Source organism: Balaenoptera physalus, assembly GCF_965194825.1.
Source record: "Balaenoptera physalus genome assembly, chromosome: 9".
Lineage (NCBI taxonomy): Eukaryota > Metazoa > Chordata > Mammalia > Artiodactyla > Balaenopteridae > Balaenoptera > Balaenoptera physalus.
Window position 1 is genome coordinate 403,831 of NC_138888.1, and position 17,589 is coordinate 421,419.

The 17,589-nt window shown below is 58.6% G+C and overlaps 1 long non-coding RNA gene across 2 annotated transcripts; it reads left to right on the forward strand.

Moving 5' to 3' along the window:
- The first annotated feature begins 2,202 nt into the window (after positions 1–2,202).
- LOC309667373 lies at positions 2,203–17,176 on the forward strand. 2 transcript variants are annotated; one of them, XR_014267734.1, is made up of 3 exons: positions 2,203–2,372; positions 7,643–10,639; positions 11,579–17,176. It is a non-coding gene; the product is annotated as an uncharacterized lncRNA (long non-coding RNA). The 2 variants fall into 2 exon arrangements; XR_014267735.1 differs by lacking the exon at positions 2,203–2,372 and having other exon boundaries at positions 6,909–10,639; positions 11,579–12,025; positions 12,119–17,176.
- Positions 17,177–17,589: the final 413 nt, after the last annotated feature.

The following is a 17,589-nucleotide window of genomic DNA, read 5'->3' on the forward strand; positions in this document are numbered from 1 at the left end:
AGGAATGAGATGTGACCTTTGGGGAAAATAAATGCTTCCAAGCTGGCAAAGAGCTCTGGAGCCGTAAAAGAAAACGGACTGGTGCCCCTTAGCTCCCAGTACGGCTTCATGCTAATGAGCTCCTGCGATGCCGTTTATGGAGAGATATCTGAACCAGGCTCCCCCGTTTCCAGGTGGGCCTCTGTCCAGACACAGATCACGCTGGCCAAGGGACGCCGTCCACCGAGCAGAACTGCGGCTCCTGGACTCTGGGGCGTCTGCAGACGCAGGAAAGGCGCTGTCCCAGGGGTGGTCTCCACGTGCCATTAATGGGGACAGTGGGGCGTTGTCCTCTGTGTGGCCTGTGGTGGTGCCCGGCCGAGGAGGAGGTCTCTATTTAGGGGCTGGGTCAGCCAGGGGAGCCCCTCCGCCCCGGGGCTGCTGGGCTCGGCTTGGCCCTGTCCCTCCTCATGTGCGCCAAGGTCAGTCACCGGCAAGTCCCTCACCGGACGGGAGAGGCGGCTCGCAGGACAGTGGAGCTGTGTGTGCCCCTAGCAGAGGACCAGCCGTGACAAAAAGGCTCTCCAGGATTCAGAGGAGGGTTTGAGGTCAAAGGAAAGAGTCTCACAAAGGGCAAAGTCCCGGAGAGCACGGGGCACAGGAGTGTGGGCGAAGCTGCTTTGGCCGGTCCTCTCAGAGGGGCCCCTGCGCCGTTTTCTCCTCTGGCGGGGGGCCCCTGCCGCGAGCGTGTGCAGGACGGAGGTGGGACCCGGGAGGCTGAGGTGGTCGGGTCAGCGACCTAAGCGACGAAGCCCTCAGGGGCCTGGAGCTCGGCCCAGAGAGAACCGGTCGCACTTCCCCTGGAGCTCCAGCCACGGCCAGCCCTGCGCCGTCCTTCCCCTGGGAGCAGCCTGAGGCCCGGCTCCCCGTTCCCAGCGCAGCCCCCCAGCCGTGCGGTCTTCTGTTCCTGTGGCTCCCACGGGGCGGCCTGGCTGCACGGCTCCGGCCGAGTCCCGCCTTTCCGCTGACCCGCTTTCCGACCTGTGCCAGGGGACACGCTGCTGAGCGTCACAGAGGCCGGAAACACTCCCAGAGACGCTGAATTTCCAGCCTGAGTCGGGCCAGGAGGGAGACGGGCCGCCTCGTGCAGGGAGGCCCGGGTCTGCTCTCGCTGCAGCATCTGGCCAGTCCTGGCCCCAGGCCCGAGGCTCTTGTTCACCCGCATCTGCCAACCTGGACCCGCTTATTCGTAAAGGGGGACAACTAAAACCCACTTCAATGCCGCGAGTGCCGTCTGCGGGGAGTGGCGGCACACAGCAGGTCCCAGCACAGGGCTCCCTCCTGCCTCGCGCTCCCGTGCGTCCGGGTCCCAGTGAGGCAGATTCCGGGGAGGGACACCCCCCAACCCCACGGCCGGCCACAGCCCGGCCACGGGGCCACGAGGCCTCGGGGGTGAAGGGTCCGTGACTTGGCAAAACAGGAGGCACAGGGGCCGTGAGGGTGGGACCGAGGCCAACCAGCACACCGGCAGCTGGCAGAGGAGGGGCTCCTCCCATCAGTTAGAGGCGATGACACCCAGGTGGCGGCTCAGACAGAAGCCCAGCCGAGCGGGCTGGGGGCCCCCCGCCTCCCGCTGCTGACACTTAAGGACCCGCCTCGTGCCGGTGCTCCGCTGGGCCCTCATGGACAGCGCTAGCTCTTTACCCTGGGTTCGGGGGCAGGTGGGGCGCCCCGGCCTGCAGGCAGGAGTGTCTTCGTGGGGCACTGACGCCGCCTGGCTCCAGCCTGGCTCCAGGTCGGCTCTGGAGGCGCCCGCACACACTGGGGCTACCACACCCGCCCTTCTGTGTAAGCCTCCCGTGCTGGCTGGAAAAGAGACCTGGGGTCTCGGGGGAGGGGCCACGGCTCTGGGCAGCTTCTTCCTGTGTGGTCTTGGCTGGTGATGGCACCACCGGCCAACTCCAAATGTTCACGCGTCAGAACAACACAGCAACACCCCTAAGGACCCCGGGAGTAAAGCAGGGGCAGAAAGTGTCTCAGCTGTAAACACACTCAAGCGTGCTCAGGCACACACACACACACACACACACACACACGCACGCGACTAGGAAACCGGGGCAAGCTGACTCGGGCATCTGGTGCTCGGTGCACACCCACACACGTTCATCTTTCGGGTGAGGGTTGCCTGGGGCCTCCGCACCTCTGGCTTCCGGGAAGGCCACACCTGGGACAGATTTCAGGGCTTGAAGTGTCTGCGGCTTGTTTTGTCAGAAGCTGAGCCAGAGGGATGGGGCCATGTGTCCTCCTGCAGGTCTGGGGCTGGATCCAGGCTCTGCCCCCTGAGCCCCTCCCCATGCCCCATCCAGAAAGGCCCACAGAGACTCCAGAGCCAGGTACACCGTTCGGGTGGGCGTGTCTCCTGGTCAAGTCCTGGCTTCTCCCCCGGGCTCCCTCCGCTCTGCAGGCTTGCACAGGCCCCTCGCCCAGCAGGGCCAAGGCCTCTGATCTGCTCCCAACTGCAGACCTTCTTCAGGGACCAGCTTGGGGCGCAGAGGATGGGAGACTCGGAGTGTCCCGGGCCCAGTGGCGCTGCGAGGGGGGCTGTCCCCACCCTACGCCGCCTGCAGCACCAGAGCCCAGGCAACCTCCTGCCCTGCTCACCGCTGCAGTGGGCGGGGCCTTGTGTTTCCCGAGGGGCGGCGCCGCCGTGGTTTTCCCCGGCCCTGCTGACCAGCGAGAAGGAGCCATGAAGAAGGTGCAGAGAACAGAGTGGACGCTGGCAGAGCTGACCTCTGCTCCACACAGGCCGCTTGTCTGCTGGGCACCTCGCCGTCCTTGCAGGTCTCAGGAGCCAGGAGTGGCCCGGGGTGCAGCTGCTGGGCTGGGTGGCCAAGAACCTGCCACGCGCTCCCTTGGGGCCTCCAGGCCCAGCAGGGGCTCGTCCGCGGGCGGAGGCCGGCCTGGCCTGGAGGTCTGTGTGCTGCGGCGTCGCCGTGGAACACGGTCCTTCCTGGGCAGAGAAGGGTCCCGGGGTCCGCCTGCCGCTGGCTCTGCACCAGGAAGCTGAGGCCTGGGGGCCGCTTGTGGCCTCGCCGCCCGTCCTCCGCCTGGTGCCCGCAAGGAGACTCCCCAGTAGGGAGAGGGGCCCCGGAGGGCAGCCCGGGGGCCGCGTGGGGCTTGGTTTCAGGGTGTCTGGGCTCTGGTGGGCCCTGGGTGTCTGCTCAGCTGCGGCAGCCGCGGCGTCTGGGGATCAGGGCTCACCTGGGAGCCGGGTGCAGACCATTAAACACCGCAGGGCACCTGCCCTTGCCCGGGCTCTTCACTGGGCCTCACGGTGGCCCCGCGAGGCCACACGAGCTGCCTGCTGTGAAGTGCCCCGGCCCCCGGCCCTCAGCCTGCTGTCGGCAGCCAGCAGCTTTACGAGGGCAGCCAGGGAGGCGGAGGGTTTCTGCAGTGGGCGGCCCGGCTGAGCGCGTTGCCGAGGGACGGCAGGGGGCCTCTCCCGTCCTCCTCCCCCAGGCTCCGTTTTCCTTCGGGATCTCTGTCTTTGGGAAGTGGCCGTGGTCTGTGGGCCCCTGTCCCTTCCTCCCCGGCCGAGTCGGCAGTGACTGTGCCAGCAAGGCTCCAGGAAGGCTGTGCTGCCTCGGCCAGAGCAGCTGCTGCACACCTGTGGCCACGTGCCCGCGCGCCAGCGTCTCCACCGACACGCTTGCTGTCTCTCGGTCGCCTCTCGGCTGGCTCTGCCCCCGCGCTCGGGTGGGCTCACGCCTGAGAAAGTGCCGCCTAGATTTCGGCAGCCCCGGCAGCCCGACTCCCGCTCTGTCTGCCTCCCGCCCACCCGCCCACATGTCCCCTCACAGCTCTGCGCCAGAGGCTGCGACGGCAGATTCAGGAAAACACCGGGCTGGGCTTCTGGCCCTGAAGCCTGGAGGGCCCCGCGGTTTCCACGCCTGGACCTACTCCAGGGCTTGTACTGTGGCAGCGCTGCCCACAGCCTGCAAGTCAGAGCGTCTGGGGACTGAGGGCCGTTCCCTTCGCTGGCAGGAGTTCCCACAGTAAACGGGGACCCGGGCGCCCACCGCGCAGGTTGGCGTCAGCATCGGAGACTCCGTGACGGCTTAGACGGCGGGAGCCCGGGGCCGGCTCCTCCACGGCTGACCCGGCTCCCTCCACACACCGCTGGCCGCCCAGATCAGGAGGCTTTTGGCTGCCCTCACGGCCTCCTTTCCCCACGAGAGTGAGTTGTGTCGTGACAACAGAGAAAGAAAAGACGGGTGAAAACACAGAGAAAATGGAAACTTAGAAAGCAGCCTGAGGGGGTGATGGGCGGAGTGAGGCCGGGCGCCGCCGGCGGGCAGGGCAGGGGGTGCCTGTCCTGTGTGGAGTGTCCCAGGCTGAACCCACGCGAGCACCAACGATTCTGTCCAGCAGGGTGGGCACATCAAACTAGTTTTGGCAGCTTAAACATTTGTCTTATTTTAAGTAACTTATGCTTGGTTTCTATATTATACAAGTACATAAATTGGCATGAAAAAAGCAAAAGTAATTCCAAAAGGTTTAAAATAGAAAGTAGGCGTTCCACACCGGGCACCCTCTCGGGCAAGGTCATGGCCGTCCCGGGGACGGGGCAGGGGGGGGCGCACCTCCACCTCCCCACCTGCACGGGGCCAGCTGGACACCCCGTCGTCCTTCTGGGCCCTGGAGATGTCAGGTTACTTCTGGTTAGGTTCTGACAGTCCCCACGCAGCTGGGCACCCACGCGTCTCTCAGCACTTTTCTTGGCTGTTGCGACAGTTCCAGAATAGGAATCGCGGGATCTAAGGGCTCCAGATTACCGTGCGCATTGTCAGACCTCCCGTCTCTGTGGCTCTGTGGCCCTGCGGCCAGTGGACAAGTCAGGGTCTACCTGTGTCCGTGGCCAAAACTCCTGGGAGGTTCTGAGCTCGGGTGTGGTGGAAGGATGCTCTGGCCCAGGGGAGGGGAGATGGGGGTGGGGGGAAGCGGCCCGGACCTGCACTGACCTGTAGACAAATATCCTCCAATTCTCCATTGTCGCCAAGGATGGGGGACCCTGGGGAGGTCACACCTACCTGCCTCCCCATGTGGACCACAGTAGAAAGTTTACAGAATTACAGCTTCCATAGGAGGGTTGGACACTCAGCTGCTGCAACTGAAGGCCAGTTCCCACCCAAACCCAAACTTTTAGTTTGTTCGCAAACAGGATGCAAAGTCCCCAGGTTGGAGCTCACTTCACTACAGGAAACATAAGTGGAGAAGCTCCTTTGCACGAGGGTGGGGCTGCCAGCCAGCCTGAGAGGGTTTGGCGCTCGGGGCTGGGGCGTGAGATTGCAGGAAGACCCTGCAGGCGGAAGGTCCTCCGTCCAGGACGGATTCGGTAAATCCCACGCGGTTACAAGGGAAGGCTCCGTCTGCGTCTCAAGAAGACAGGGTCGGGAAGCAGTTAATGGGGGCCCGTGGCTTCCCCTCCAGTAACGCCCTCCACGCTCCACACCACCTGGTGGGTAAACAGCTGTCTCCAGGGCCTGGAAGGCAGTCCTCAGAACTCACACAACCCTGGCCAAGCGAGCTCTGGGCGCGAATCAAGAAAAGATGGAGGGAGGCCCTTGCTGCTCAGGCTCTGGGAGCTGCGTCGCTGCCTGGTGTCATTCTGCCTCCGACTTTGTTAGAAGGGAAGCAGAGCAGCCACTCTCATGGGAGGGGACAGGCACTGAGGTCCCGCCCTGCCCCCTGGGCGCCGTGGGGATGACGGGTCCTCAGCCGCCCCCCAACACTGCCCGCCCAGCCTCCGGCCCCGAGTCTCGCCCAGAGGACGGAAGACTGAGGGGGGGCCAGGGGGATGCAAGAGGGGCACCTGCTGCCCTGCTGGGGCTGTGGGACGAGGGCAACGCCCAGGGCGCAGCCTGTGGACGGGGGTGCGGTGGCCTCGCCTCGCCCCCTGGGGACAGAGCGCCCCTCGACACTGCCCCTCCAAGCATGCCTTTCCCCGTGCAGCCGAGCGCGCGGTGTCTCGCACGCCGGGGTGTAGAGGGTGGGTCCACACTGCCTGACGTGCGTGGGGACAGACCACGGACCAGGTGGGCGTCTGTGTGGCGCTAACGGGCCACAGCCTCGTCACGTTCCCGCCTGACTCTGCACTGAAAGGTGCAGCCTGGTTGAAGGTCTCCTTGGAGAGAAAAAGGGACTTGCTTTTCAGGGAAGTGTGGCCTCTAGAATGAGAACGGGTGCCAAGAGTTCCCCCAAACACGCTCCTACGCTTCCGTTAACGGAGCTGGGGGGCATGTTGGCCGCTGCCTGGAGTGGGAGGGTCTCTGTCCCCTCTGGGAAGCAGCTGGTCAGCACTGATCCAGGCTCTCAAGAGCACAGCGACCTTCGGTCCAGTGGATTAACCGCTGGATTTGGGAGAAATCATTTAGTTCGCAGACAAACATTGGGCTGTAAGATGTTCTTTGCACTGTGCTTTATAATAGGGAAAACACTGAAACAAGAAAAATAAATGTTTAAATAAATTATGGCATATCAACATGATGAAATACTCCAGAGTCACTAAATGCTATAAAGTTCCCTGAGAAGGAGTCTAGGCTCCAGAGGCTGGAGCCGACGGCCTGGGCTCAAGTTCCAGCCCCACCACATAATTCCAAGGGACCCTGGCCAGGCCATGTAACCCCCCCATGCCCCACCCCTCGTGGCGAAGCGGGATCGTGATAGCACCTCGGAGGTAGCGACTGTTCAGTAAACAGGGAGCACGTACGACGGGGCCTGGCTCACACCGGGCCCTGCCGCTCCTGCCTGGCGAAGGGACGGCAGTTCTTGATGTTACACGTGCAATTTTCTGTTTTTAAAATGACACACTCGTTAGAAGACTGTGTGTGTGTGTATATATATATATATATATAAATCATATCTATAGATGATAGATAGATGTAGATAGACATACAGAAAATGTCTAGAAAGATATTTACAATGGCCACTTTGTAATGGGTGGTAAGGTTATGGGACTTTTTAATTCTCTTCATTATTGATCTGTATCTTTTTTGTTTTTCTGCAATGGACATGGTGTGCTTTTGTAATAGTAAAAAGTCAAAATTAGTTAATGTGAAGAATGTAAGCTGCACCCAGATGACCTCCATGCCAGTATGCAGCCCTCCTTCCAGGAAATCCTCTTTCAGAATTCCAGGATTTCGTTGGTGCTGGTCTGCCGCTCTTCCTCTTCCTTCTGAGTTAACCCACGACCTGCCAGATGTTTGTCAGTAGCTTCAGTTTAAGATTATTCCCCGTGAGTCACTTTAATACTTGTAAGCAACTCAGAAAAGTCTTCTTTTCCTTCTTTTTCTTTTTGTTCCTCATCTGTTTCTTTCTTTCTCTCCCTCCCTTCCTTTCGACTGCGGGCCATTTCTTTTGTATCATAAAATTGTGATGGGAAAGGAATCCATAAAACAATGCTTTTCTCTGATCTTGCGACAGGCGAGCAATGGTGCATAAACACATGGTTACAATTTCAAGACGGAGCTAGTGAATCATATATTTGTAATAGTAACTTTTGCAAGATCTCAAATTAGAAGCGTCCAGGATTTGCGTATCGTCTGTGGCTCATCTGTGGAGCCGTAACCGGGCTTCCCGCTCATGGAATCCTCCTCACTTCCAGCCACCGTGCAGACTGCGCCATAGAAACTTCACGAGGAGCAGACTTGTCCCCCAGGCGCTCGCTCGGGCGCTTCCTGTGGGATCCCCTGCGCTGGCCCCAGCCTGCTCCCAGGTCTCAGGCCCCTGAGCTTCCCTGAAGTGACGGGAGCTGCGTGAGTAACCTCCCTTTTCTCTGTGGGAACGTGGCATCGATGCAGGACTCTGGCCATGTCCTCCAGAGGCTGCACTCGCCCCTCAGACACTGTGACGGTGTTTTTCTGGGTCCCTGGCATTTGGGCTCTCCAATCATTTTTCTACATTTTCACCTGTCGATAAATACATCTGATTTTGCACCCTGGTTTCTCTCTGCTTGGCTGTCCTGCACTTGTTACGCAGCTGGTCAGCCTCTCCTCTTTTGCTGCCTGGCTGATCAATCGTCCTCATTTCCTTCCTCATATTTTGGACTCGAAGGCCCCTCAGGACCCAGAGTTCCATTCCCAGCAGGAGCCACCCAGGTGACCTGGAGGGAAAAGAGCCAGCTGGACATTAGTCCCTGAAGTGCTTGTTTAACCTGCACTTTTTGCCCTAAGAATCTAGGCTGGGCTGTCCCAGGCTGAGCTTGAACTTCTAGCGCCTCCCTGGTATTTTTGCAATTCTCCTGGCTCCAGCCATGGCAGGACATCATGATACAAAACGATGAAGCGGCCCCATTTGTGTATTTGTTCCTTTGTCCATTACCACCACCTCAACTCCAACTCACTGAACCAAACATCCACCAACTACGCTTCAACTTCACCCCACCTCACCCTACCTCACCTCACCTCACCTCACCGCTTTCACATGTAAAGCCTACACTCCGGCCTCACAGGAGTGAGGTTACACCCCTCTGGCTGCACCCCTAGCCCTTTACGGCTGTTTCCCCCACTTCTCACTCCTTTCTCCTTCCAGAAATGTATCCGTTACCTCTATGGACTGTTGCCGTGAAACAGGGCCGAAATCAATGATCATCTTTCCTGGAAACATCAGCCCCTTGTCTTTTCCGCTTTGACTTTACTCAAAAAGCCATCCACACACACACACACCCGGCAGCGGACGTGACCTGCAGACTTGGTGGAGGTTGGACAACAGCTATTTATCTTGCCTGTTGTGCAAGCAGCTTTCTCACCTGCATCCACTCGGGAGGCCGCTCCCAGACCCTGCCCTCACCCCTTCCCCAGCCATGGCCACCTGGTGGTTGCTTCGGCTCAGAGGGCCCAGCATGAAGGGCCTCACTGAGGAAGGTCCCTCCTCGGACTCCCTCCCTGGACACCCGGGGACCAAGGCAGCATTCATTAGTCACTGTTTTCTGGGGAAGCAACGGCCGGCATTTCTTGGACTTCTTGGGTACCAGGGGCAGAGCTAAGCAGTTCACGGGGCATCTCCACGCCACTGCGTGGAGGACCCATCACCTGCCTTCTCTCTGGGATGACGGTCCCGGGACGGGTCCCTGGAGACGCAGGGTTCATCCTAGAGCTCTCGCTCCTGTCCTCGGGGCAAGTCTGGGCCACTCGATTCTCTCCCACCAGGGTGTTCTCATCAACATGGAAGGCAGCCCAGCCACGAGGACGAGGCCACTGCTGGGACCAGTCGCCGTGAGGACCTTCCCTTCGTGGCTTTGTCGCGAGGGGGCGTGGCTTCTTGTGAGGGTCACGCGCACCCCACTTCTGCATCCTCCCAAGGGGTCAGGCAGTGACCCGCGGAGGGGCTGTCCAGACATGCGGGCGAGGTTGGGGGAAAGGTACAAAGGGCAGAAGCGAAAACATGGTGGAGACAGAGGCCGTCCTGGAAGCTTGCAGCTTTGGGGGGTGAGGCTGCCGTGGCCGAGGGGGGCACTCATCTTCCATCCTCTGTTTGTTCCGTGACACCTTCTCAAAGACCTGGAGGATTCGAGAAAGTGCTAGAAAAGGAGATCAGCACACACTTCACAGTAAAGGTGGAGGTTACGTCTGCCGTTCCAGCGCCAGGACAGATGGAAGCGTCTGACCAGACGGTGTCTCAGTGCCTTCAGGCCACAGCGGTGACACACCCCATGCTGGGGGCCTCGTAACAGCAGACACAGACTCTCAGGGCTCTGGAGGCAGGACGTCCACGACCAGGGCAGGTTCCGTGTCTGGTGGGGCTGTCCTCACGTGGCAGATGGGGAGAGGCAGCTGTGCGGGGTCCCTGTTGTCAGGGGACCGATCCCATCAAGGGGGTCCCCCCTCGTGACCTCATCACCCCAACACCACCACACGGGGGTTACCCCTTCACAGCATGGATTTGGGGGACACAAGCGCTCAGTCTGTGGCACTGCAAGTCTCTGCAGGTGGTCAGAGGGGGGCTGGTTCGTCACACCCCCACCAGCTAAGAGGCTGCCTTGCACACAGTGAATCAGACTGAACTGAACCAAATTCTTATGGATTTCAAGTAAGATTTTTAGTTGTACCAAGTGAAGTCTAAAATTCACAGACGATGAAAAGGGAATTATTTCATCTAAATTTCTTGGCTGACTGTATGTCAAAATAATGCAGGCTGAAGGGGCAAAGCCACGCAGTGGGAATGAGCTCCCAGAGTCGGTGGGTGAGGAATCAGCCCGGGTCAGCACACCTAATGCACGCTGGCCGCGCTGTTGCTTCAGGGGCAGCCGGTTGGTCTTGGCTGAAGCCCCAGTTCCGCTTAGTAACGAGCACGTTCAAACTGAAGTCTTTCAAGCCCCAATTTTGTCTGCAAAAGAAGGAATAACACAGCACATGCGTAGGTTATCGTGAAGCTGAGGGCAGAGGTGTGAAGGGCCTGGACTTCCAGCTCACGTGGCTCCTGGGCGGCTCCCTTACTCTGTGAGCCCTTCCTCCGGAATCGAGTTGCCCAGTGCAGTTCAGCAGGGGGACGCGCTCCACATTTGGAAACCTGACCTTTCCCTTCAAACCTGCCGGTGGAACAGAGCTGCTCTGGGCAGTAAATGGTCTAGAGCAGGGCTGGCTGACTCCACCTGCCCTTCCGTGTAAGTAGAGTTTTATTGGAAAACAGTCCTCTCCGTGGCTTTACTTGCTGCCCATGCTGCCTGCACCCTGCTTCCTCCCTCCTCCCTCCCTGCTTCCTCCCAGCTTCCTCCCTGCTTCCTCCCTCCTTCTTCCCTCCTCCCTCCTTCCTCCCAGCTTCCTCCCTGCTTCCTCCCTGCTCCCTCCCTGCTTCCTCCCTGCTCCCTCCCTGCTTCCTCCCTCCTCCTTCCCTGTTTCCTCCCTTCTCCCTCCCTCCTCCCTCCCTGCTTCCTCCCTGCTCCCTCCCTCCTCCCTCCCTGCTCCCTCCCTCCTCCCTCCCTGCTCCCTCCCTCCTCCCTCCCTGCTCCCTCCCTCCTCCCTCCCTGCTCCCTCCCTGCTTCCTCCCTCCTCCTTCCCTGCTTCCTCCCTGCTCCCTCCCTCCTCCCTCCCTGCTCCCTCCCTCCTCCCTCCCTGCTCCCTCCCTCCTCCCTCCCTGCTCCCTCCCTCCTCCTTCCCTGCTCCCTCCCTCCTCCCTCCCTGCTCCCTCCCTCCTTCCCCATTGCTTCCTCACTGCTTCCTCCCTCCCCCCTTCCTCCCTTCTTCCTCTCACCTTCCTCCTTCCTCCCTCCCTCCTTCCTCCCTGCTTCCTCTCTCCTTCCTCCCTCCTTCCCCATTGCTTCCTCCCTGCTTCCTCCCTCCTCCCTCCCTGCTCCCTCCCTCCTCCTTCCCTGCTCCCTCCCTCCTCCCTCCCTGCTCCCTCCCTCCTCCCTCCCTGCTCCCTCCCTCCTCCCTCCCTGCTCCCTCCCTCCTCCTTCCCTGCTCCCTCCCTCCTCCTTCCCTGCTCCCTCCCTCCTCCCTCCCTGCTTCCTCCCTCCTCCCTCCCTGCTTCCTCCCTCCTTCCTCCCTCCTTCCCCACTGCTTCCTCCCTCCCTCCTTCCTCCCTCCTTCCTCTCACCTTGCAGACTGCAGCGGCAGAGCAGCGTCTGTGGCGGCTGAGCTCGAGGAGCTGGTGGCTGTGGTGAAGGTGGCGCATGTCGAGGTAGACTGTGCACACGGCTTACCTCGCCCATCCCCCGAATGGCAGGTTGATTCCCAAGCCTGGGGTGGGCCTGGGACCCTGGCGACCAGCTGCCTGGCTGAGGACTCCCAGCTCTGCTGACAGGAGAGCCCGTCCCACCACCTGGGTCCCCACGGAATCCCTGGGAACTTCCTGTGGTGGAGAGAGCAGGGGGCGTGCTGATGAGTTAGAGCGAAGGCGATCAAGGCCTGGTATGAGCGTCCCGTCTCCCTCTCCTCCCGAAGGCCGCGCTGCGCTGGGCCGAGGCCTTCAGCTCCACCCCCAGAGCCTCTGCTCCTCGTCTCTCCGTGCAGAACTGAAGCCTCTCCACCGCGGCTTCCCTTCCTCCGGGGTGATTCTTCCTGCACAGACTTCCCCTGCGGTCCCGACCTGGGACCCTGTCAACACGCGGAGTTGAGCAATGTTTTAACTTACTTGTTTATAGGTGCCGTGTTCAGTAACGATCCGGTGCACACGCCTGGCACACCAGCCGTCCCCACAACCCACACGACCAGGACCCGAGGCCTTGGGCTGTCCGGCCACCGCCCCCTCCGAGCTCACTACCTTGTGGCTTTCTGATGAAGCCCTCTCCTCGCGGGGGGTGGAGGGGCTGGGTCTCTCCTCATACCTGTGGAGGTGTTTAACCTAAGCTCTCACGCCTGCGCACCCGCATGGGGTGCTAGCTCTGTAACCTCACGTGGAGAAACCTGGAGGGAACGGCCTTCAGGAGGGAGGAGGCCAGCCTCGCAGAGAGGAACTGTGTGGAGGCCGTGAGCCCCTCAACCTGCACACAGGACAGAGACAAAGAAGGCCCTTCCCCAGGCCGACGGTGAGAAAACGCCAAACAGACCCCAGCTGTGGAGACTGCACAAGACACGTCATTACTGCTCTTCCAAAGGGTCAGGTGGTGAGGGGAAAGGAGAGTCCGAGGGAAATCTCAGACTGGAGGAGGCGGGCACAGCATGGGGCCGAGGGGGTGGGAACCGTGGGCCTCAGCAGGTAGTGAGTTTCCTGATCCTGGGGCCGCCCTCTGGCCGGGGGAGCTCCTCACCCCAGGGCAATGCTCTGTGAGGCTAAATTTAGTTCAAAATAAAAAGTTAGGGAAAAAAATACCTGTCTGACATCATTCGAAATTGTTTGCCCGTCAACGGGAAACAGAAGGAAACATACAGGACATATAACTCCCTGCACCTTTTAAAGGTTAACCTCATTCATCAAAGACCGAGTTTACAGAACACCGACGCGAGTGTTTCCGTCCTGGACCAACTGTTGACAGGAAGGATGGCGGAGCCTCCCCGGCAGGTCCCCGAGCCTCTCCTGGGCCTCCCCTCGGGGGCGCGAAGCAGCCCTACTCTCGTAAGTTTCTCAAGGTGACACAAGGAAGCAGACACCTGTCTTATGAAATGTGCTGTAACCCTTCGAGAAAATTCACTAAAGAATTAAAATATGACTTTAATTTCAAGATGGTGGTTTCCACGCCCATTTCCGGGGTGTGATGATCAGGCCTCCACGACGCTGGAGATGAGTGAGGCCCCCACCCCAGCGTGCGCCCGGGGGGAGGCGGGGGGTGCGCTGGGAGGGGGGCGCCTTCCCCGGTCCTCACGCCCGTCACCCATCACCCGGGAGCAGGCCCTGTCCCCGCTGAGCCCCGCCTGCTCCCCTTGTCCCGGGCACCGCGGCCTCATGCACAGGCCCCTGACTGCGCCTCTGGGGAAGGCGCTCTTCCTTCAGCTTCTGTGAAGCTCGCTCTCCTGGTTTCTCCTCCCCCGAGACCTTTGGGTTCCCTTTCTACAGCTGCCCTTGACCCCAGGGTCCCAGCCCAGGCCCCCCAGCTGTGTCTTTGTCTCATCACAGGTGACCACTGCCCACCGCTCCAGCCCTTCCTATCTGTGTGTCAGAAGCGCTGGGACATTGCCTCGGCCTGTCTGAGGCAGCGTCCACTCCCTGCCCCAGGACAGCACCCATGAGGGACCCTGGGGCGCTGCTGGTTCCTTTCTCAGCGCAGCCCCCATGGCGGCCCAGGAACCACACTCCGCCCGCGCTCTCCTGGGAGATGTCTCCGGCTCTGGGTCACGCACATGCCTGGCCCCCCGGGACGGTTCCCGGCAGCGCCAGCTCTCAGAGGCCGGATGCGGGTGGCCTGAGGGTCTCCCCCTTGGGGGCCAGCGTGGGGAGAACCCTGTGGGCTGTCCCTCCCCTGTGAGAAGCTTGCTCAGTTCACACGGGGACAGCCTGGGCTCATTTGTCACCTCCTAACAGTGACAAAGTGGCAGGAAGCAGCTCCTTGGTGGCTCTTGAGGAGAAGAAGCTGTTTCATGCAACCACGAAGGTGCCAAACTCGGGGTCATGTTTTTGGAATGGAACATTTTAATTGGGATATTTGGCTAAGACAAGTAAGAGTTTTCACAATGTCTCATTTGCTGAAAAATGAGGAGATTGGAGAACTTGGGAGGAGTAGCAGTGACAGAAATCACAGCACTGGAAAGAAACGTCCACCAGGAGCTGGATAGAGTGGACGCAGAGGAGCAGCTCAGTGCAGAGACGCTTCCTCCCCAGGTGGGGAAGGCCAAAAGGGTTTGACCCTGAAGAGCTGAAGGTGGTGAATCGGTGTCAAGCCCAGAGGAAGGGACGAGCTGAAAGGAGGGCCGAAGGTGTGGGCGGCGTGGAATTCTGCTGGGGAGGCCTGAGGATGGAGAGTTGGGCAGACGGGTGGGCCCCCAAGCATCCCCCCGCCCCACTCTCACGAGGCCCACGTTTCAACATTGGAGCTGTGCTCTAATCAAACGTAAAAAAGGACGTGCGTGTGAAGCCCCAGGAGAGCAGGAGCCGGGCTGATGAACCCATGCTCGGGGGTCAAGGTGCTAAAGGAAAGAAAAATGACTGTTTCACTCTCCACTTAAAAATCAAGAAACAACCATTTAAAAATATAGTTTCCTTTTTAAAGAGGCCCGTTTGAGAGCCTCCAAGGGCAGAAGTTCTTGGGGACCTGGTGCGTGTGGGGGTTGTTCGTGCAGGGGGCCACCATGGCCACAGGATCATCTTCTCTTTTACTCAGTTCTACGGCGTTTCCATGACAATCATACATTATTTGACTTAAATTGATAGCGGTTATTTAGGAAGCATACGAACAGCTGACAGGCATTTGAAAAAATTGTAGCAGTTCTGGAAATGAACCTCAGGATGAGCATGAGGGGCATCCACATACCAAAATCCCGGTACAACAGACATGTCAGGGTGTTTAAAGATGCAGGGGGACTTCCTCCCGATCCAACGGGACAAAAGGAGAATGCAAGGACCCTTGTCACCGAGTCACCGATTCCACTTTTCATTTGTTGATAGCACAGGTCCTCACACCATCAACATGCTGTTCGCAAAGAGGAGCTTCCAGGACTATCCGCAGGCCCTTGTGTCATTCGGGAACAAAACATGACCCATAGAGAAGCAGGTCTTCTGGGTTTTTTGAAGCTTGAAAAGACGAAAATTCTAAATTTTGAATCATAGTTTGAGGGTATAATACGTGAAAGTAATTCCATATTTTAATATACATCCAGTCCCTCAATACACCCAATAATTTACCTTAAATTTATTGATGAATCATGGGTTTTTCTTACATTACTAATTGAATGCAAAGAAAATATATATTACTTGCTAAGTGAGTAACTCACAATTATTATTGAGGTTCATGTTTAAATGAACTTTATAATACATAACTTTAACAGTGCATACATTTAAAGAAATTATTTATTACTTAAGAGCTGTTTTTACCACTCAAAATTGATGGAATTTTGTGATAAATCCTAGGAGATCATATACTACTATAAAGAGTCCCTGAGTAAAAAAGAGGGGCCAGGGTGTGTCAGGTTCGACCCTGCTCACCAAGAATCTAAAACAGCAAATGCCTTTTGCAGAGGCAGCCAGTGAAACCCCTCTGACCCAGGAAAGCATTAGCAGCTAAGACCCTTATTAGACATGTTCGTTTAAACTTGAGTCTCTGCCCACTAGGCCGAGATTGCTGAGGGCAGCCCAGGCCTCCCAGACAGGCCGCTCCGGACGGGAGCCGCTGAGCCCCGGCGCTGGCACGCTGTTGGGTGCTGGTTATACGCTTGGGAACGTGGTCCCACGCAACCTCAATTTTGATTCAATAGGATCACTTCCTGGGGTGTAAAGGGCTCTGAGCCACGTTGGTGCCAAGTGGGAGCAGAGCGGGGAGGGGGAGTTGGGCGCAGCAGGAGGGCTGGGCCTCCGCCACGAGTTTGCTTTGCAGTCTTGGATGCAAAGATGGGGCTCGAGCTCCTTGTCCGTAAAACGGGGGGGGAGGCGGGAGCTCGAGACCCTTCCAACCAGCACCCTCTGCCATGCACCCCACATGCAGTGCACAGCACGGCACAGCACGTGCTTCACTCCTGGAAAGGCGTATCCGTGTGCATCAAGCCCTTGGTTTCTCGGAAGTGCTCCTCTAAGGTGTGCTTACTGTTATGTCCCTTTGTCGTTCATGGGATGCAATCTTCGTGGGGCAAGCCCCCAGGAAGCTCCCCACCTTCCCTAAAGGAGGCCACGCCAATGGCGGTTTGCAAAGCTGCATTTCCTTTTCTTCAGCTGTATTTGAACATGTTGTCTTATTCTGTATTTCTGCCACCATCCTGCCCTGATTATTTCTGTACTCTCCGGGAACACAGAAGCTTTCTCACCATCTCTCTTCTTTTCTTTCTGAGTCTTCACCAAAATCGCCTCTAATGTCCATATTTCTAACATGCACCTCAAAACTCCTCCAGCCTCGACCATCACCCAGACCCGAGGCTGCTCCCACTTTGTTGGTGTTGGTTACAGCAGTACTTGGCTTCTGGGTACCAAATCGGTCTGAGGCAGCTCAGGTCGCCACGACAACAGACTACAGGCTGGGGTTTAAACAACAGAGAGGTGTTTCCTCGCGGTCAGGGGCTGGGACTTGGAGGTGGTTGGAGCGTGCTTGGGTCCTGGTGAGAGCTCTCTTCCTGGCTTGCGGATAGCCGCCTCCTTGCTGTGTCTGCACATGGCCTTTCCCGGGTGTGCACGCAAGTGAGGAGATCTCGTCCCTTCTTACAAGGCACTGTCCTGTCAGATTACGTCTCACCTATGGCCCCACTTAACCTTCATCATCTCCTGTATCCATCAGGGTTCCCCAGCGAAGCAGAACCAACAGTATACATGGATGCATCATTAAGTGCGTTACTGGGGGGGTCTGCTCCCACGGTTTTGGGGGCTCCTGCAGGCTGGCGGCCAGTTGTGCAAGCCCTTGGGCCTGAGAACCAGAGCGCCAACCTTGGAGGGAAGGGGGCCTGGGCGTCCTTCCTCCAGCTTTGCGTGCAGACCACCACAATAAGGAGAACATCGCAGTCAAGCGAGTCGCGGCGTTTTTGGATTCCCGGCGCATATGAAAGTAATGTCTACACTGAGCTGTAGCTATTAAGTGTGCAGTAGCATTATGTTTAAAAAACAGTGTGCACACCTTCTTTAAAAATACTTACTCTAGAATTCACTAACCATCAACTGAGCCTTCAGTGTTATGATTCGCAGGTCATCATAACACATGCAACAGTAATGAAAAAGCTGAAATGTTGCATGTTACCGCAGTGTGACACAGACGCCAAGCAAGCAAATGCTGTTGGAAAAATGGCGCCGATAGACTTGCTCGATGCAGGCTTGCCACCGACCTTCAGTCTGTAGAAACAGAATATCCGTGAGGTGCACAGTGAGAGGTGCACAGAGTCTGCCTGTGGCCGGCTGGGACTCTGGTGGCAGCAGGCACGGGCACCGCGTCCTGGCTCGGGATGGCTGCAAACAGGCTGGCTGGCAGCACCTGGCCCTAGCGTCCCCTGCACGGCGCTCAGCCTCCTCGAGCCTCCCTCCGGCCTGGGAGATGGAGCTGCACAGACTCCG